General features: G+C 41.2%; 1 protein-coding gene across 2 annotated transcripts in view; it reads right to left on the bottom strand.

Moving 5' to 3' along the window:
• LOC116840727 overlaps nucleotides 1-21,752 on the bottom strand; it is a 160,648-nt gene that overhangs the window by 115,793 nt on the left and 23,103 nt on the right. The window contains exon 1 of one of the 2 annotated variants that reach the window (XM_032807828.1): nucleotides 16,571-17,011. The exons of the other annotated variant lie outside the window; for it this stretch is intronic. The gene's annotated coding sequence lies outside the window, so the exon portion shown is untranslated. Of the gene's footprint in view, nucleotides 1-16,570; nucleotides 17,012-21,752 lie in introns of those variants that run through there. 2 annotated transcript variants of the gene reach the window in all.

The following is a 21,752-nucleotide window of genomic DNA, read 5'->3' as shown; positions in this document are numbered from 1 at the left end:
TCTCTCTCTCTCTCTCTCTCTCTCTCTCTCTCTCTTCTCTCCCTCTCTCTTTTCTATCTCCCTCTCTCTCTTCTCTCCTTCCTTCTCTGTCTTTCTCTCTGTCGCTCTCTATCTCGCTCTCGCGCGCGAATTTGCATATTTGCAATCACGCGTACGCGACGTTTCCAGTTTGCACGAAATCCTGTAACGTAATTTCTGTAATTAAGCGTAATTGATCGCGTTCTCTAATCGTGACAAGGGCACCGGAATGGATGTATATACCCTAATCCTTCAATCTGTTCCCATTTAGCCCCCGTCGCCCTGTAACTCTCCTCCTTGCCGCGCCATTTTCTATACGCGGCGACTGAGAGCACGCTTGTAATTTCGATCACGGGCCTCAGCAATTGCCCGTGAAATGCAAATTGACGCGATTATTCTGCGGGGGGAGGGGGCAGACGAAGAAAGAGGGATCCTCTCTCCTCTTCTCTTTTTCATAAGGTCATCGTCGTGGCGCGGTCGCGATCGATGAGATTTCTCCAGGGGAGTCCGCCGCCTAAACGGAAGGCCTCTGGTGGTCGTAGATACACACGGGCGGATCTTCTTCGACGGAAGGATTGCAGGTGGCAGGGTACTCCGGGACACACTAAGCTCGGCTAATGAAACGAATATATCATCGTGGTCGTGGCCAAATCCGTTTCTACTATTACTGCACACGCCATTACGTTCCTGACGCTGTGCGTTAAGCGTTCCATTTAACCTCATCTAAGCTCCCTGCTAAAGCGTATGTAACGCGTTTGCAATTGAATCCCACGAAGTTACATAAATCCGCAAAATTGTACCGCGCTAAGTTGGCTCGCTGGAAATTACGGTGATGCGCGCGTTGCACCCGGGGCGAGGGCAGCGGGAGGATGATGAAAAGTAACTATGAAGTTTAATGACGGTTGCTTACATAATTGCTATAGAGCGAGGAGAATTTAACAGTCCAAATAACTAGAGACGTATTATTGTTTACTCGAACTTCCTGACTTTCCATCCTGAATGAGGCGCGCTTTGGACCATCCGCAATTCACGGTGGAATTCGAGACGAATCTCCATCCACAATTTTGGGTGTTACATTAACAGAAAATATTGCAGTAAGAATTACAGCAAAATTTTTACGATTTTTCATCATACAGACAACGACCGAACTTGCTGTATATTTCTTTAAAAACGTTTTTCACATTTGACTCTTTGCTGCAAAATTATTGCAATTACTTGTAATGCTTTTTATATCGTAATCAATCGTCAAATTTACCAATTCTACAGAAATTTATCCTACAATTTCAGTCTACTTTTATTAAAAAAATTGCAGAGAGGAATATAATTTTAACACAATTTAATTACTTTCTCCATGTGCAAAAAACATTTCAAGAAATCTTTACATAAAGAGTATGAAAAGATATAATTCTGATCTTTCGGGGACATATTTTTTTGTAAATAAAATCCTGTCTAGAATTTGCTCGTAACATTTGATTCATGTGAATATCTTCCAAGGATTCATATTTGCCCGCATACGTCAACAATAGTCGAAAGAGCTCGCAAGAATTTTGGAGAACATATAGTAATAACGGTCATTCTTCTTGAACGCTACCTCAACTCTTCGCGGTTGTAGCATGAAATATCGGGAGCACTTTAACTCGTTATAAGTTGGTCGATATTTTAACCACATTAAGTACGATTCAAAATGTCTATTATTTTACCTTGAACATTCAATGATCGATTTCTTACCAAGCAATAATCATAATAATAAGTATTATAAAGTTTCATTTGTCATCTATCTACACTGAAAGAAAAATTATATTAAAATCAACAAATATTTCTTTGATGGGTGTCATTAATATATTTACTTAAATTTACATTCTCTTTATTTAAACCAAATATTGTTTACCTGATTTAAATAAACAATATTTGGTTTAAATAAAGAGAATGTAAATTTAAGTAAATATGTTAATAGCACCCAAAGAAATATTTGTCGATTTTAATATAATTTTTCCCTCAGTGTAAATATGTTATGTAAATTTGTAATAAACATTAGAGTCACCATCTTTAAAAGAAGTTCTGCCCTACAAAGGGTGCACGGATACATTTCTCTGCGGAGCGCAAATGGTCGATGCAGTTTTCAACGTTTCTTTAAATTCGTGCTCGGTCGCCGCGCGATACCGCGGGGCACTCCGGGGCCTTTTTAATTAAACTATCAGCGACGCGCGGGTTAAGGACCAGGACCGGCTAGCGAGCTGGAGCTTCTCAAACGGCCAGTAGCAGGAACGGATCCTTAACGACCGCCCGGAATTGTTTGCGCCGCTGAAACGAGTTAATGCGGGAAAGTCTCGAAGGTTACCTTCGGGAGTAAGCGAGGGCTATGCGAGGTAATGCCCGAGCGTCCCTTTCGGGACGAAATCTCTTCCGAGAGCTTCGTTGCGCTAGGATGCACGCCACCTATCCGGGGATTCCGTTTTACACATCGCGAAACATTAACCCGGCATTTTTGCGCGGTTACGTTTACAACTAAACAAACAAATTGTAATAAATAATAACAGACAACAAATAACGTAATAACAATTGTATAAATGTTCTAAACTTTCCCTTAATTGAATTTCTTTGAATTTCGTTGAATTAACGATGCATTGGAGGAAGGATTTTGTTGTCAAAACGATAATTTGGTACACTGGGCCAAAGTTAGGTTAGATTAAAACGAGGCCAACCAAATGTTTGGTGATTGCAACAAAAAAATTGAATTGCCTCTACATGTGTTTTGCTTGCTCAATAATACATGTACTTGACACAAGTAAAAGTGCAATGCCAACCAAATCGTATATGTCTTACACTGAGGGAAAAATTACCTTAAAATCAACAAATATTTAAACCAAATATTGTTTACTTAAATCAGGTAAATAATACTTGATTTAAATAAAGAAAATTTAGATTTAAGTAAATATGTTAATGGCACCCATCAAAGAAATATTTGTTGATTTTAAGATAATTTTTCCCTCAGTGTACACCGCATATTTTAGTTTGAAATACAAAACTAATTTTTTCAGTATGACATTCTCCAAATATGTATTTTTTTGACATTTGTTTTTTTGTTTTGACTATATATTTTCAGCTTTATAAATTCTCCACAGAGCCAAGAATTATCAGTTTAACATTTGTCAAACGGAATCTCCGAAAGAGATATCGGTGAAACAAATTCGGACGACTTTTCGTCCAAAGTGAGTATATTCTATACAAAATTATTTTTTTACATGTTAATTGCCTTAAGGCACTGCAGATATCAGTAAGTCGACGAGAAGTTCTCAAATCTTCTCATAGTCTTCTCATCTTCTTCACGCCTCCACCTATCTTTCGTCGCAAAATGCTCAAACTCGATGATTGCGTTTGATATTCAGTGCGTTATTTATCAGTGTTTTGAGATTCTCGAGGAGCGTATTCGTGATTAAAAAGTTTGCCGAAAGTAACAAACGTTCGCGCGCACTTCATCATGTAATCCGCGATTCCGACGCGAGTGGACAGAAAGTCGCATAAATCGCAGAACAGTTGATAAGCGAGAAAAACGATACAACGGCTATGTACGAGCGGATTTTACAAACTTTCCGAACTAGGACAGTTTGCTGCTAATTGGAAACCACTTCTAATCTACCGATTCCCACCACGTCTTTGCCGATCTCTCCCAACTTCTCAATGCCGTCCAAATTGCTGAAACTTCTCTGTGAATTACATTTCCGCGCGAACTTTATCAGCTAATGTAATTTGTTCCCCGAATGCAAATGTTAGAGGTCATAGCAGCCGTCTACACTTTACAGTATGAGTTATGACTTGCATCGTAAGTCACGATGCTCAGTCTACGAATCCACTGTATAAGCGCGTGAGCGGTGCGCGCAGGTTAATATAACGGGAAAAGAGAGAGAGAAAGGAGAGAGAAGCTAGCGTTAAAAGACAAAGGAATAGGGGAAGATTTTTCGTCGACAGACACTTCGTATTCTCCGTGCGAGCGCGGGACGAATAGGAGCGAACGTGCCGCGTCCGTAGCGGAAGTAAGTTCTCCAGGGGGTACTTGCGTAAATCAAGCACACTTCTTATTTAGTAGAGAAAACTTGCACCTCCAGGCAGTTTGTTCCGCTGCATGGCGAAGTCTAATTAGAAAATATATCGACAGCTCGACCATTCTTCATTCCTCTCTCTCTCTTTCTCTCTCTCTCTCTCTCTCTCTCTCGCACTCACTCGCTCGTTCGCTCGCTCGCGATGTACACTTTGTACAAAGTTGTCCCCGAAAGAATCTCGCAGTCTTCGAATGTTTTTAACGCGACGACGGTCTCGTGAAATGGATAGATAAGACAGACGCGCGACTTACCAGCTGAGGAAATGTTCATTATTCAAATTACCCCCAGAATACAATAACCGTCGCGTGGTAGCTCTCATCGATTTCAGTCGCACAACCGTATTGCAGTGTCTTCCTGCAGGACAGGTCGCATTAACTGCGTCTGGATAGAATGAAGCACGTTCAGCTGCATAATGCCGTGATTTATGAGCGCGTTTTATTTCGTGGGTACGCGCAGTTAATCTCGTTAATCGTCGTTAATAGCACCGAACGACGTTTTTGATGTATGTAACTCGTTACAGAGTAGCGACTCTCGCGACCTTACGTCATCAGAAGATTCTAATTAATCAATCACGACTCAGGCATCTTAATTTTCCAAGATACCAACTTCAAAATTGATTTATTTCTTTACAAATCGGGGACATTGAGAAATTGTGCAGAGAGAATTGAGGCTATTTTTAATTATTTCATAATTTTAAAGAGTGATGAGAAAAGAGCGAAGTGATGAGAAAAGACTACGACTTACGCATTAAAATCTTTATTTTTACATTGCAAAAAGCTTCGTATTAAATTCAACACTCTACTTCCAATTTAAGTGATGCTCAAATTTAACATTGTGTTAAATCCAATACATTTCACGTGTTCCAATTTATCCACCCCAATTTTTGCGTTAATTTAACGCAAGAAAAACATGTTGACATACGACTTATCTGCACATTTTACATATAACATATATCACCAAGAATGTACATATTATGATATGATTATTCTCGGCATATAACAGATATATTTGCTAACACTTCTGACAGTTCTTGATGCAACGATTGCATTTAATATCGAGTTTTTCGTTCAAACGGAAAAAGTGATCCGTAACCCCACCTTCTCCCCCGTCAGACACGTTCCTCCGATCGATTCGCGCGCGGTCGAAAGCGTCCGTGAGAGCGGCTGAGATTTTTTTTTCCCGCCTGCCGCTCTTCGAGCGGACGTCGTCACTCAGAATATGGTAATCGTTGACCGGCGCTTGATGTCCCCCCATCAATCCGCGTGGAGCGCGGCATTCATCCTCGTATCTGTCCTGGCTGTCGCGAGTTTATCGTCGACAAAACGCGGCGGCGCTCGTTAACGACGTGAAATACGGTCGTCCATAACGAAGGGACTCTTTTCGAGGGCCGGCGGGGCCGGGTGGGACGATATTTTCGCTTTCGCTGTTTCGCTCTCCCGCTATGCGTTACGCTACGCTACGCAACGGTACGGCACAGCCCGATGCCATGCCGCCGCGACGCGTTATAGGGCTTTAAAAGGGCGTCGTAATGACCACTGGTCGGCGTTGATTAAAAAAGCTTCATCCCCCCGACGGGGGACAGACGCGCGCGCGCGCGCGCGGGCTCAACGATTTGGCGCGCGCGTTTAGAGTTAGGCCGGTCCACCTCTCGAACGTCGAATAATTAACCGTGCTAATTACTCGCGGGGTGAATTAATAACGCTTTGACTAGGATTGATAGGTCATCGGGCAAGCGCGACAGGAGAGGCCGTGGGAAAATTTCGAAAATTGCGCGACGTAATTAGTACACTATGATAACTTCCAAATATTTTACTTACGAAAGATATTTTATTTATCACACTAAGAGAAGTTATTCGATAAGAAATTAACAAACAGAATTTCCGATCAAAATATCGATGAATTTTTATATGTGATCGTTTGATGAGAAATACCATACTGAGAGAAAAATGTACGATATTTGGAACTATAATGGAACTTATATTGGAACTATAATGGCATAGTAAAAAGATTATAGTTAGGAATATCTTTTTTATAGTAAATGTCACCATAATGTTTGTAATATTTACAATATAAGCATAGTATAACTGACTCGTGTAAAACTTTTACTAAGAATTATAATTATTTGAAATAAGAAATATAGTAGCAAATATTAAATGATAAGAGAAATTAACTATTTTATATAGTCAATACAATTGGAATTTTTGGAAAATATGAGTACATGTAACTATATTCTCAAAACGTGCTTTACTATACACATAGAGTAATAAGATGGTGACTATAAATGTGTGTTCATTCTGCTATATTTTCGTGTTTAGATGAACTATAAATATATGTTTGAGGCCAAAACGAACTATAAAATATAGTAAGATTATAGTTATTCCAACTATTTTTTTCTCTCAATGCAATTCATAATTTTTTGATCGGTTTGTCTGATGAAATGTTATTATGATCGGCATTCAATTAAATTTAATCGGATATTCTGATTGGATATAAAAATCCATCATCGGGAATATCCGTTAGTTAATTTCTTATCGAATAATTTCTCTCAGCGCAAATAATCTATCTCTAAAAGCACTGAAATATTTAAACTTCTATTTATATATATATATAAACTCCTATTTTTTTTATATATAAAAGAAATAATATCAGATGGTTAGATCAAGTGAATAATTTTATGTCGAGTACTGTACAGTGATGATTAAAGGTGATTAACAGATGGGTAAAGCTTGCGGCACCTTTTTCCTCAGAGTGAGCTTCATCGGAAATTGCGCGACGCGATTAGCATTCTCCCCGAGTCGCCCGTTTTTCTTTCCTTTTCCTCTTGGTCTCTCTAACTCTAAAGGAGAGTTTCTAATGAACTCTTCTGCGGTGCGCTTGGTGGATGACCGTCGACTTGGCGGCCGGCTCGGGCGCCAATTGCATCTCCCGGATGTCGTTGAATCCGATACCGGCGAATCCGATTTCGCAGAAGAGAACCTCAATGGCCGCCAGGTAAATAGCGTCGTACGGTCTGACGAGCATTCGGGATTTCCATCCGCGGGCGCATTTTAATAACATTAACGCGAAACGCCGTCCGTTGTTCGCTATAATCTCGCGGCAGTTTGCGCGTCGTTTTACGACGGCAAAAAAAGGGGAGAGAAGGAGAGAGGGAAGAAATACGCTCCTCGTCCGCGGACGCGGCGGCGGACTGTGCCATTGGTCCGTGTCGACGGCGAGAGCCGGGGAGGCCGGCGGGAAGGGAGAATTTAAGCTGCGAGGATAATCCGAGCTTTAAAGCGTTAGAGCAATAGCGCTGATACTTCTCGCTCGGCCGCCTATATTCCGTTCGTTGCCGTCATTGGCGTATTCACGCTGGACCCTGGCATTTCGATGTCACCTCTGTGTCAGGGTGCAAGGACGGCGCGCAAAGGCCAGCCGAACTCTCTAAGCGGGCGAACGTATCGATTGCAATGGCGCGCGTATCGCTTTCGTGGGCTAACACTTTGTGTATCATCGTTAGGTAGAGCCTGCACGAAAAAAAAAGATTTCGTTGAATTAACCAAATATCTGGTCGAATATGAACGATCCAGAAATTCTGATTGAAGTAACCCGAATTCTGTTTAACCTTTAGACTGCCGGGAAAGCCACAAAAGTGGCTTTATAGCCGCAAAAGTGGGTTTCCCGGCAGTATAACGGTTAAGTTAACAAGATTTTTGGTAGACTAACCAGACATGTTTGGTTAGTCTATCAAAAATCTTGTTAACTTAAACAGAATTCGGGTTACTTAAATCGGAATTTCTGGATCGTTCATATTCGCGACCAGATATCTGGTTAATTCAACTAAATCTTTTTTTTTTTCCGTATGGTGCTCCATTCTTCTAATTCCATAGATGGATATATGTCTCTCCTTGTAGCATGGTCGCTTTTGAGATTCGTCCTCTTCGCAATTTCACAATTTCACAAAACCAGGGCAACCTGGTTATACTTATCCATGATTATACTTATCCAGATAAATTCGTCGAACCTTTCGAGTGTCACCGATTCACGGAGCGCGGTGAATCGATTGGGAAAATTCCTCGATTAGAAAGATCAGCGGAAATTTTCTCAAACTACGAGAGAATATCGACTTTGATCTTCCCCCTTTGATTTTTTCGTAAAAAAAAAGAGAGAAGAAAAGAGCGCGGGAATATCGTCGAGAGCGTCGTTAAGGTCCGCTTACAGCCAGCGAGCTTTGCCGACCAAGGGAACAATGCCGGAGAAAAATTTGTTGACGTGGCTCCACGATGTTATCGCACAGGTAGCCTCGTAAAAAGCACACACGGCAGAGGACTGACATGGTGGCCGAAAGGATTGGACGAGGAAAAGCGGCGGCGTCGGTGGCGGCAGCAGGGCCGAACGAATCCGGTTATCGGTTACCCATAAATCGAAACTGAACGAGCTGACCGTAGTAGATGGGTCATCATAATCCGTGCGGACGATGCGTACGAGCGTCGTCGATTGGAGGCCGCTCGCGGAGCAACGAGAGTCGCGGTTACGTGGAAAAAACGATCGCGCGCGAAAACACATAAACGCGCCAAATGCGCCTACATATGTATTATACGCGGGTCGCGTGCACCGACCGAACGACCACGTTTTCGCCAGCGTGTCGCCGCACCCACGTGCGCCGTCGTAATTTTTGCCACACGGATAACAACAGATTAAAAAAAAAATATTCAAACGGTATAAGAGAGTAATTAACAAAAGATTGAAAACAATTAAAAATTTAATTACAAATGAAATTAGAAATAAATAAGAGAATATATCTCATCTACGCTGAAAGACATAGGGGTGACCGGGGCTATATGGTCCGAGGGGTATGTTGCCTCAGGTGCTTTTCTTTAGTATTTATCTCGAGAGGAACAGTGAGTGCAAAATCGCGTAATGGTCTCTTTAGGACGTAAGTACTTTCCCCTAAGATTCGTTTAATTAGTCAGGATACATATTTTTACACGTGGTTTTCTTTACTCAGGCAATAGAACTCGGTACCAAGACAAAATGGCTATGTTGTACTGCATGTTCATATTTTGGTTATTACGAAACAAAATATACGGTTGTCGTAGCGGGCATTAAACGGAATGGTGTTATAGTTAAGAAATAGAAAAAATTAAAAGAAATAGGAAAAAGTAGAAGAAATAAAAAGAAGGGAAGTGAACTACGTAACCGTTCGTCTCGACCGTGAAATGATGTTTGGCTGCGTATATACGACGCAGAGATACGTCGACGTGGGCCAAAAACGATTAGTCGCACAAACAAATCCATATCGACGATTTGCATTTTCCATTGTGTCTCCTCCGTAACGAACGCGAGAAGGATGAGCAAGGATAAAATTATTTTTACGTTTCCCCGATACACCTGCGGGAACATTATGCGTTATGCGCGAACAAATACGCATACATTATTCATCCAGGGGTATATCCCGTGGGAATAATCGGACGGTGCTCGCGGGAATCATAATGAATTATGCTTACACTGCCTTGATATGAATTTGACGTCGGCGCGGGCTCACGCCGCGAGAAGAAAAGACGAGTCGACGTTTATTCTCGAAATATTCAGCGGCGTATTTTGCGCTGCATCGGGCGCTCGGTGGCGAGCGCGACGGCGCGGCGTCGGCGTCGGAGAACAAATGATTTAATGAGAGAAGGGCTGGAAACACCCGACAGTAGCAGCCAACCGGGAAATGAGAGAGGGAAAAAGGGACACGCGGGACATGAGAGCTGTGCGAGAGGGACGGGGAAAATACGGCCTGCGCGAATATCGGTATGAACCCTCTGATGCAGCGAAATACCGATGGAGCTCTCGAGCGCGGCCCGTGGGACTTTTCGAGACGATTCGCATTCTTTCTCCACGAACTTATCGTGCACGCCAATTAACGCGGCGTCAATCGTCAGTCACGACGTTGCAAATATCTGATTTCTCTCTGTTTCTTCTCTCACAGATCAGTCGTGCTTCACAGCTACAGAAGCTAATCAAAATTCGCGCGTTGGTAGATAAACAGGAACTACTATCAATGCGAGTTCTGATTAGTTTCCGCCTTCCTGTTTTGGATTTTTTGTCAAGGTGAGAATTTGTCCATAATCGAGGTTGCTTACGGAGACAAAAAGAGAGAAAGAGGAGAAGGCAGAGAGAGAGAAAGAGAGAGAGAGAGAGGGAAAGAGTGAGAAGCCGACGCGTCTCATGTCTCTGTTTCTCGCCCCTATAAAGCCTGATCAATATGCTCTTTGCGTTCTGTTTCTTGTCTTCTATCTTTTTCTGGCTTAAAGCTTAAGGTTTGAGTCAGAAAGAGATAAAGAGAAAGAAGAGGAAACAAAGAGCATATTGTAGATCAGGCTTAAAAGTGAATTCATACCTTAGCAGAAAAGCAGAAAACAGTTGAAAACAAGAATCAATCAAAATTCGCGCTGATAGAAAAACAAAAACTGTCAATTATCAATATCTGACCACTAACGTGAGTTTTGATTGACATCTGCCTTTCTGTTTTCGGCTTTTTTTGCTAAAGTGTGAATTCGCTCGTAACCGAACAGGTTGACGACATGTGCTTACAAAGACACACACAGACAAAGAGAGAAAGAGAGAGAGAGAGAGAGAGAGAGAGAAACATTTGAATCTCACCCAGTAACGCGTTCCATGTCTCTGTTCCTCGCGCAAATGATAATTTAGCCAGAGCATAGGAGTCGTACGAGGCACATTCAGCGCGGATCCCGCGAATCCAACTTTACCGCACTCTAAATGAACGCGCTCGGTACGTGATGAAAATTTGAGATCCACCGTAGCCGCGCGCCGCGGGAGGAACTTTCGACGTGTCAAGATTAGACGCGCGACTCTCCGGCCATTCCGCGCGCGGCCGCCTCGCACCGTAAAAGTTCCTCGCTGCTCTTTGTAATGGCGAAACGTAGAGGCGATAAACAAGCGCGACTTTACTATCGACCTTACCACTGCGTTTGCCTCGTTTCGCCGTTTTTTTTGTTTTTTTTTCTTTCGTTTTCTCTCTTTGTTTTAGTCACTTTTAATGTACACGCGTGTCTCTGCGGTGGCGGCGTGGTGGATTTACCTAGCGAATGGGAGACAACGACGGCGGAGTTCCTCGCAATGTCGAGCGAATTTTTCGCGGCGCGAGGAAGGGAACGAAGAGAACATTTGACGCTCCGGCGTCAAAAATCCGCGAGCGCTCGAACGAATCGCGCGCGTTCCGCGAGACTCCCCGTTGGGATCACGACGGGTGGTACTGTAAAACTTTTACGAGACGTATTATGACGGTACGCCGGTCGGGTTTGGAGGAATGTGCGAAAGGAGGGGGAGAACATTGCGCGTATATCCGAACCGCGGAGTACGGGCGTTGTGCGAAATATCCACTCGGTGTAAAGCGAGCGTTATGATTTTTCGTGTCTCCTCCTCCTCCTCTTCCCTCCATTCCACTCGACGTTTATTGAAAGAATTTACAACGACAAAAACTTAATAAAGGCCGTGGCGCTCTTCGCGGCCGGCGCACGCTCGAATGAATCACGTCGCGCGGTGAAAATCCCCAGCGCTTGATTACAACAGCTGCGTGTTGTAAAAATTACAACGCTGTATGTTACAGGCGTCGAGAGAAAAAGAGAGAGAGAGAGAGAGAGAGAGAGAGAGAGAGAGAGAGAGGGAGAGAGAGGGCGGGTAGGCAGAGAAAGAGAGAGAGAGAAGGAGAGAAGGACAATGAGAGATAGGGAAGCAGAGAAGGAGGAAAAGAGAAGTAGGATTCGTTGCTAAAGAGAACAGCAGCGTATCGTATTCAGCAGTAAGTAGAAATTGTACACGCACATACCGCCACACACAGACGAGAACACATGTGGCACGTGGGTGTCCTCCTCACACACGATCTATCCGTGTGGAGAAAATGCTTTCGGCTATTGTACCTACACCCGCGTATATTCTGTAGCCGGGTCCGTGGCGCGGTTTAGCGACGGTTTATACCACGGTGTGAACGCAATGTGTACATGTTTTACGTCTACAAGTTGCGCGCTTCTACAGGACGATTCATCCGAGCCGTTCTCGCTTGGATTTTCAATGCACGCTGCTTGCGAGAGACGCAAATAATTGATGAATTGCACCGCGAGCTGCGACTGATTTGGGAATGTAGAATGCAAGCAATATCTACCAACATCGCGCGCACTTAATACAATTAAACCAAGCACGCACAATTTCGATTCTTTTGTACAGGAATAAAACTATTAAAACGTCATGCGTATTCAAGTGTGTGTGTGTGTGACATATCAAGTTTTCTTGCAGCTGTCATTTATTCCTTGTTCGTCGAATCTCTAAGGACCGATTGTTCCAACTTCTTGGTAAACTACCTGACAGTTAAATCATGTCTGTCTTCGTTTTTTCTTCAAATTGGACAGAGACAGACACATGATTTAACTGTCAGATAGCTTACCAAGAAGTTGGAACAATCGGCCCTAAGGGATCGATCGTGGTCTTCAACGATATCGTGAAACCAAAAATCATCTCATCCTGATTGCTCGTGAACTAGGAGAAGGTGATCAAACGATTCCGAAGCGTCCAAAGTACTCTCACTCGACGACATCACAAATGTGAAAACGTGAAATTACCACATAATCCTTCGACGTCCCGTTTTCCACAAGTGAGTAGATAGGTAGATAGGTAAATGCTCGTTTCAATTGCCGATAGTTTGTGCCGCACGCTGTACCGCAGGACGAAGGGACTTGTAATAGGAGCGTGCTACCGATGAAATTAAAATGTAATTCCGTACTCCGCATTGCACCCTCGTAATCTCCGCGAGCGTCCCCGGGTGTCGCGACGGCGAATACGTACATCACGCGGGGTTTCTGCACCGAGGGCTTTCGTGGGCCGTGGGGAAAGGAGAGGGGAAGGGAGAGGGGGAGAAGACGCGCGGGGACGGTTGTGGGACGGCTTGTGGGATTCGTGAGTGGTTGCGAGGGTTGGCGACGCCGCGCGCTTCCGAAGGGAGGACTACTGGGTCGACGAGCTTAGCGCGTCGGCCCGAGGGTTATTTGCATATTTTAATCTAACGGTAAAAAGTCGCGCGACGCTAGTTTTCCCCATTAGTCCGGGGCACGGCTTTAAACGTAAAACGCGCGATATTGCACGCCACGCGCCGTGCGCGGTGAATCTGACACGCGCGTTTTGCGCTTTTAAGAGGAGCCGCTACCTGCCGGATCATGGATATTAAATTAGTTCATTGTTTCAACATTAACAGAGTGAGAATAAGCGCGCAGGAAGGCGGGGAATGAAGAGTATACTCTCATGCTGGAAATGCTAGTACATATGAAATAATATGTTTAATGGAAGAAAAAAGATTTGGTCTCGCGGATTAACCTAATTCCGGTTGAAGTTACTAGAATCCTGTTCAAGTTAACAAGATCGTGGTTAACCAAACGGGATTTCTGGTTTATCAGAACTTGCGGCTGTTCAAGCTGAACAGTTGCACGTTCTTAAAGTGAATCAGTAAAAGGACTGATTCACCGATAATAAGTGAATATATACTGATTTTCAGCGAGGACACTCTCACTTTACTGCTTCTTCGTCTTATTTTTCGCTGATTTCGACTAGTGAAAGTAAGATTTCACTGCAAAATCTGCGATAAACAAATTCGTTATACGTTGCACCAAATTCAAGTTCCTGCATCTGTGTGGGCGGAATTAACGGGTTCCATGCACCTCGCGTGCAATGGCTCTACTCGCATAAACACATGAGTTTGCAAAATGTATCGATAATGGGGATAATCGATTATTAACTAACCTAATCAGAGTGATTTTACGAATTGCAGTGCTATACTAACTAGCTATATAACTGAGTCATCAGTTATAAGTGTATTTCATAAGTGCATCTCAGTGAGAAATATACTGATCGTACTTTAGGAAGTGCTTAACCAAAAATCTTCTTAACTTGAATGGAATTCTGGTAACTTCAATCGGAATTTCTGTCTCGTTCATGCTTACCAGTCATTTAGTTAATTCCCAACCAAATTTTTTGCCCGCTTAACGTATCTATCAATATGTTCGCGACAATATATCTCTGAGAAGATCTCGAGGCGCGCAGCAAAAGCGACTCGATAAATACAGGAAAAGAATTGTTTATTTACAAACGGAGAAAGAAAAGGGCAATAAACACACGCGATTTTGTACGCATGCATGTTGTTACTACGTCCCTCTGCGAATAAAAATTCGCTTGATATACAGAGAATTTTATATGTAAAATTCTGCTCGCGCGAAACATTCGCGTGTAACGAACTCAGCAAACGTTGTCGCGGGTTAACGGCGCAAGAAGCCATCGCACGCCGGCTGTTTTCACCTGCCTATGCGTTTCAGTAATCGTTTTACGCGTTTCGTTGAAATTGGATATCCGTAACTTTCGTGCCGTCGAATGTCATCGATTTTACTCGAAACTGCACAACGACGATCGTGCAGGAGTGCGCCGCGCGATTTTTATCATAACTCGATTCGTACGAAATGGCGAATCGCGAAACTCGCTATTGGCTTCCCGGGAAACTTTTCCAGATCGTTTCAATTTTCATCCAAATCGACCGATTACACCCATAGCCGCGCATACGAAAGTAATTACATTTTTAGGATGCCATCTGGAAGGGCTGATCGGCAGGAGCGCGAGAATCGGCGTTACCGTTGAATTTCGAGAGAAATGAAATTGCAGCTGCGAGCACCGGCGTTTTCCGGTGTCTCGCAATTTTTCGAGCTTTCGTCGATAAGTCGTTTGCGCTTGAAAAATGCGTAGACACACTCAAATCGCGTAACATACTCGAATATTTTACGCAAAATGTTCGATGTAGCAGTCTCTGTCGTTGAAATCTTCTCCAGTTGGAAGTTTGGTTCTTCATTTTAACTCTGCAATTTTATCTTACACATTTTCCACTTATATTTCCATTTACATTTCACTCGATGAAATGTCATAATCTACAATTTGCAGGATAACGTAAGACCACAATTTCGTTTCAGAAATATCAACTCGTATTTTCTCCTCCAAGGAAGATCATCCCTGATATTAACAAAAAATGTAATCTCGCGCCTCTCACATCATATAGTTATTGTGACGTGTGAATATTTTGACGACTAAACATTAGAGAAAATGGCGATCGTAAAGGGGCACGTATAAATTTATACGCTTGAGCTATACGCATCATGGAATCGTTCATGTCGTGCGAATCGACTGTAACGACGTTCGCGCAGATGATGAAGTGGAAGGGTGCTCGGATGAATCGGTTTATGTTGTGACAGGAATGAAAATATGGCTCGATGAGCACGCACCACAAATACGAAGAAAAAGGGATAAGCCGCGCGACGAGGGGTGGACGATATACTAGGGTGGCCATGTGTATGATAAGTAGATGATGCGTTAACAAACGCGTCGACAAATTATAAACTGCGCGTCCCGCCTTGTCTACAGTTTTAATTATATCTGCAGATTTCCGCGCGGTAAAAAAATTTGGGTGGATTGAACAGTTGCTGATTCTGGTTAATCAAGAATCTTGCTTGATTAACCAGAAATCTCGCTAACTTGAATTCTGATTGAACCGAAATTCAGATTCATTCATATTTCACCAAATATTTAATCAATTCAATATTTTTTCTGTTTGTGCATATTCTGCCTGTAACTTTTCGACTACGTCTATTTTCCTGCAACAACCTAAGTTGTTGAAAAAAAATAGACAAAGTAAGTTTTATTTTCTAGTATTTTTTTCATGAAAATAAATTTTACATTATTGTACGCAAACTAATTGTACAATAAAAATGTTAATATCTCACGTAAGAATATTTCGTAAACATTTCCAAAAAGTTATTCTAGGATTTTAAAGATTTCAGAGTACTCAAATTTTTCTTGAATTGCACTAATTACTAAGGAAAAGTGTTGTCAGTTTCGTAACAAAAAAATAGAAAGATATTTGTTTGGAACTTTTAATACGTATACCCAGAAAAATAATTAGCCGCAGGAGTCAAGATGATACATCTCATTGCACTGACAAGTAAACCTACTCAAAAGATATTTTTGTTGCACTTGTTGATGATAGGAGTGAGAACATTAAAAAGCTATAAACTGCCCGTGAAACTCAAAGTGGGCCAAAATGAAAAAATATGACCTAAATATTTTTTGTACTTCTATATTTGTGCCAAATTAGAAAGAAATCAAAGTGTAACTTTTGGATGGGTTTACTTATAAGATATATCATTGAAATAGAAACAGCTAATATTGTTGCTACCGAATTTATTAACTGTTTGAATGTCGACGCATATACATATAACATATTCGCAGTTAAATACACACAATAGTAATAAAACTGCATTTTATACTCATAGAAAACATAAAACTGACGCTTCCGATTACAAATCCAAACCAAGATTTCCCATTGGTTTCCAATATAGATTAATGTACACTTTAACACAAATACAAAAACCGATGTCTTTCGTACTTACACGATCACACTATTTGATCCTTATTCCACGGAGAGACGATTTTACGTTCCTCGAAAGCGCGATGATTTCCCCTTTACAACAGTTTTTGTTCCAAGTCGTTACGACGTCTGCAAGCGGAGTTGACGTTTGTATCGATCTGCGCTCTCGATCGGCCTAAGTCTTTCGCGCGCTGGCGTAGCGCGACGCGACCTACCTCACGCGACGCGACCTACCCCACGCGACGCGCAAGTGTAAACAATGGCCGCGAGGCTATTTTGACGTAACGGTCGCGGCGATGGCCTTGCCCCACTCCGCGGCCTCGACAAGGATGGTCGCATCGGCTACGCGCTCGCTCTGGTCACGCAGTCGCCCCACCACGCCGGTTGCCTCACCGAATATAGTCAGTCGTCTCGCTCAGAGCGCTATCCATTAGACTGCAAACGCTTCAAAGCGCCTTGAGAAAAAGCGTGATTGATCTAAAAAATATAACGCTATAAAGTTTATATTATAACGCTATAAGGTTATATTTAAGGAGAGAAAGAGAAAGAAACAAGAAATAAAGAACACATTATGGATCAAGCTTAATGAATCACACCCTTAGATAGACAAAAGTAGGGTGAAAACATAATGTGCCAATACCACGCTCGGTCTGGCACTAATGGCTTTCGCACACGAATTGCTGTAATCGTAGATTACAGCAAAACTTTAACTGAACGACCAATTAAGATTTTACTACAGTTTTGTGTACTCTAGAAGATAATAGAACTACCGGTAAATCTGTACATAAGTAACTAGAATTCATCTGATAGTAATCTTAGTTACTCAGTTGGAATCGACAATTTCAATCTTCTTCTAACTAAAAAATCCTAAAGCAATATTCCCATTGGTTCTTTAGCTTAAATTTATATATTATGTTACGGCAATTTGTGTGCGAAAACCCTAACGTCGAGTTACCGAAATCTGACATCGACGCTGTGGCTTTAAACTGCTTAAATTCGCTAATGAGTCAACACATAAAATGAAAAGCAATCTCTTTAGCATGCGTTTCCGCGTTTTAAACAATAGCTATTTAAAAATTGAATATCCAAGTTCCGCATCTTTTTGTTATTTTGCACTATTAAAAAAGATGTTAAATTCAATGTTTTCTTTTATCCCCCAAAAACTACAAGCATATTATTTAAGAAACTTTGATTTTTTTATCTCAAGTCACTAGAGCGAGCGCTACCTTTCCTATCGATTACAGCGATATTTTTCGCAGCCACATGCTGCATGTTCATCTATAAGTCTTTCTAAATAACAAAAATAGTAATATAAAGTTTAATAGTTTTTTTCAAAGCGCTTCATTGATTTGGGAGCTTATGAGAAGTAAAAATGTGAAAAGTGAACGAATCCACTAGATGTTGTAACCAATGAAATTATAAATATTCTAGTAAAAAAATTAGAAAATTAGAAAATTAGAAAATAGAAAATTAGAAAATCGCATTTTCACTTCTCACACAAAACCGTGATAAACTCCCTAGTCCCTTAAAGTGAGATCACGTGGCCGCAGCGAGTACGTGAGCGAGAGGCACAGGTGTGCTTATCTGAGCCGCGGAGTGGGGGTAGCGGGCCAGGCATATGTCGCGTAAGGCACCCTCCCGGAAGTAATAGCCGGCTCCGCATTCCATTCACGCGTCGCGTTGTGACTTGTACGCAGTGATAACGCCGAGCGATCTAAAACGCGGATCGTTGATAACCCCACGTGTGCGCGTCGTAGCGACTCGAAACGAAGACCATTGGAAAGGAAAAATTGCCGCGCTCCCGATGACTGCGAAATCGTCCTTCTATGGAATCGAACAGCGTGATCACGTAAGTACGAAAGACATTTATTTCTGTGTTTGTGTTGAAGCGGGCATTGATCTAGGTTAAATTGCTGGGTTAAATCTCGGCTTGTAATCCGAAATGTCAGTTTGATGCTTTTCACGGATATTTTTTTTTATTTTTTTTATTTCTATAACTCCAGTTCTCTTTACAATCTATCCCAAAGGGACATTTAGCAAAGTTTGTGTAAATAATTAATTATATATCTTGGAGGATGTGTACTGAACAGCACATCCCTATAAATAAGACCTAGGTTACTAGATCCTGAGGTATCTTCCTTTTTAGGCGTCGTTTAGGTTTGTCCTTCATGAGTCTTGTAGCCAGCTTGTTAGGGTGGGTTTCTAAACGTTTATAATATTTCTGGCTAAGCCGCTTGACTTCTTCTTTGATTGTGGGAATTTGTAGGTCCTTGTGTAATTTCACGGATATAAAATGCAATTTAAAAGAAAAGCAAGATGACAAAATAATAGGAACTTTCTGCCTAATGGCGAATATTCTTTGGTGTCACATTACATCTCTTTCTTTACATTTCTGACGAGTATAAAATGCAGTTTTATCACTATCGTATATATATCTAATAGCGAATACACTTTGCCACAACGCCAAAATTCAAATGGCTGATAAATTTAGCTTTAGTAGCAACGGTATTAGCTGTCTTTATTTCCATGACACATCTTAGCTGCTATAGCTATACTTTAACTTCTGCAGCTAATTATTTTTCTGCGTGGACAGTCGCAACGCTATCTCGTTTAAAGCGAAATATAGATAAATTATGATGTGTTATATAAAAGCGCAAATGAACCTATGCATTTATAACGAGTGTTTATGTACTTGTATTTATTGTTATGGATATTTGCGTGTGTATGGGTGTATATATGCAGTTGTGTGCCCGCTATCGATATTTATGCACTTGTTTAATATCGCGTCAAATTATTAACGAATACATGGCTATTAATTGGAGCTCAATCGTTAAAAATTCGTATGATATAAAATATTTGTGTCGCGCGTGTCATGCATATGTATTCCAATTATTACATGAACAAATACTCCTAAAGATCTAATTACTATATTTATCTGTGTATACGATTTAACAATTTAACTCTGTTTGCATTAAGGCCTCTAATTATTTCACTAAAAAAATACGACACACGAGATAGCTGATATAAACGAGTAAAATTACGATGGTAAATTTTTTAACTAATTTGGAGTTGATTTTTATCGCAACACAGGCGTCGGAAAACTGTCGGGGTAATATGTCTTTTGTTTATTTTTTTAGAGTAATTAGCAATAGAAAAGAAAAAGCTTTTTGCGAATCAAGCTACGCGGAGTAGAGTTTCCTATTTCAGCTAATTGCAAGCGGATTATAGCGGAATTTTAATTAGAGCTTTAATTACGAAAGATATACATGCATAATGCAAAACTTTAGTATGTTGAATTATTCAATTTTAAATGTGTTATATAAAACGTGACGACACATAAATAGCGATAGCCCTCATCTCCGGTATGGAAGACATTAACTTGAAATCTCTCGCGGAAAACCACTGGCATCATTTATCTTCCGAAAAGAGAAAAACAAATAGTAAAAAAGTGTACTCCGTGACGCTTTAATTCGTTTCCGATACTTTTTTTTCACCCCAACCGCCACATATACACTGTCGATACATAACTCCGTTATTAATCCCCGCAAAGTCACGAGCGATTTCCGCGTAAACGATATCCGGCCGTAAGACAGCTATAAAAATTTCCGAAAGATTTTGAGGGAAATGGTGCATAAATCGGGAGATTTACCGATCCTATCCGCGGTGGGAGATACGAAAGAACAGTTTTGTCGTTGCGGGAGTGGCAGCCATGGCGGATAACCCGAGTTATTTCCGTAAATTATGTCTATAACCGGGCGCTATGGTGGCGGAGAATCTCGATCTAGTGATATATTCGTGCAATTAATGGCGCACCCGATAGCCGGAAATTTGTCGACCGTGCCGGAAAATGGATTTAGATTCGACGGCTTTCTCCTACGTGGGAGGTTGTACCTCGAGATGGAGCAAATCGAGCCCGACGGTTCTCGCGTGAATAAGCCCGCGATTTATGCATCGATCGTTCAAGATTCACGCCCTCGGTTATTGCGCATTCGTCGCGTAATTATACGGCAACACAACAATTGCACGGTCCTGCACAAAGTGACAACAAGTCTCCTTGTCGTCTCCATACATATGCACATACACACACTGCGCCGAAATAGCTTGAACATTTTTTCTACTGGCATCAATCGAAAATCTCGACAACTCTCCATGCTATACAGAGTGTTATCTTTCCTCCACCTACTAACAAGGGAACACCGCAAAACCCGAACTCTTTGATTTTGATACACTTTCGTGAGTATGTAGAGTAAATCAATACATGAATAACGGTATATTCCATTTATCGCTATTTAAATGTATGATTTACACTCTCAAAGGACGATTCCACTTTTTCGTTACTCTTAAATTAAAGGAGATAGAAAAACATTTTTCGAATAAAAGTTTAATGGTAAGTTAAGTGCTGTAAATTGACATAAGCATAAATAAAAAGATACCTTCTTTTATTGTACAAAAATTTTTTATAGGTATTTTTTTAGATGTATCAAAATCAAAGAGTTCGGGTTCGCGATGTTCTCTTGTAAGTACATAGCGTTATTCCTTATAGAAAATTAAATCGGAAAGTCTTGAATCATTTTTTCTACTATGCTTAATGAAGCAGTTATTTTTAAATAAGTTCCAGCTAATCAGCGCCATATATCCTCTCTCTCTTTCATGAACGTTTTATGTAACACTTCTCTTGCTTTCGCAAAGTAACCTGTCTTGTACAGCATGGGGAGCTATCAATATCACAGCTGCTACTAGACAATGTTGTCACTTTTTCGGAATAGTCGACAGTCATGATACATGAATATACAGGGTGTCCAGTAAAATTGAGCAACCGCCGTATACAGATAGAACAGGTCAAAATAATCATAAAAGTTATATATTATTATTATATTATATATTATTATATATTATATTATTTTGAAATTTTCTCAATATTTATTTCGTAATTAATTAAAATATATAAACGAATAAACTCACGAGAAGCCTTAAGACAGGCTCTGTGTGTAAAGGAAATAGTTTACCTCTTAGCAACGATAAGTAAACAGCTGATTTCGAGGCAGAGTAACAAGCGACACGTATACGTTACTCCGCCTCGAAATCAGCTGTTTACTTATCATTGCTAAGAGGTAAACTATTTCCTTTACACACAGAGCTTGTCCTAAGGCTTCTCGTGAGTTCATTCGTTTATATATTTTAATTAATTACGAAATAAATATTGA

The sequence above is a fragment of the Odontomachus brunneus genome, unplaced genomic scaffold, assembly GCF_010583005.1.
Source record: "Odontomachus brunneus isolate Ranch 3 - 2012 unplaced genomic scaffold, Obru_v1 Obru_scaffold_011, whole genome shotgun sequence".
Lineage (NCBI taxonomy): Eukaryota > Metazoa > Arthropoda > Insecta > Hymenoptera > Formicidae > Odontomachus > Odontomachus brunneus.
This window is presented reverse-complemented; position numbering and strand designations above follow the sequence as displayed.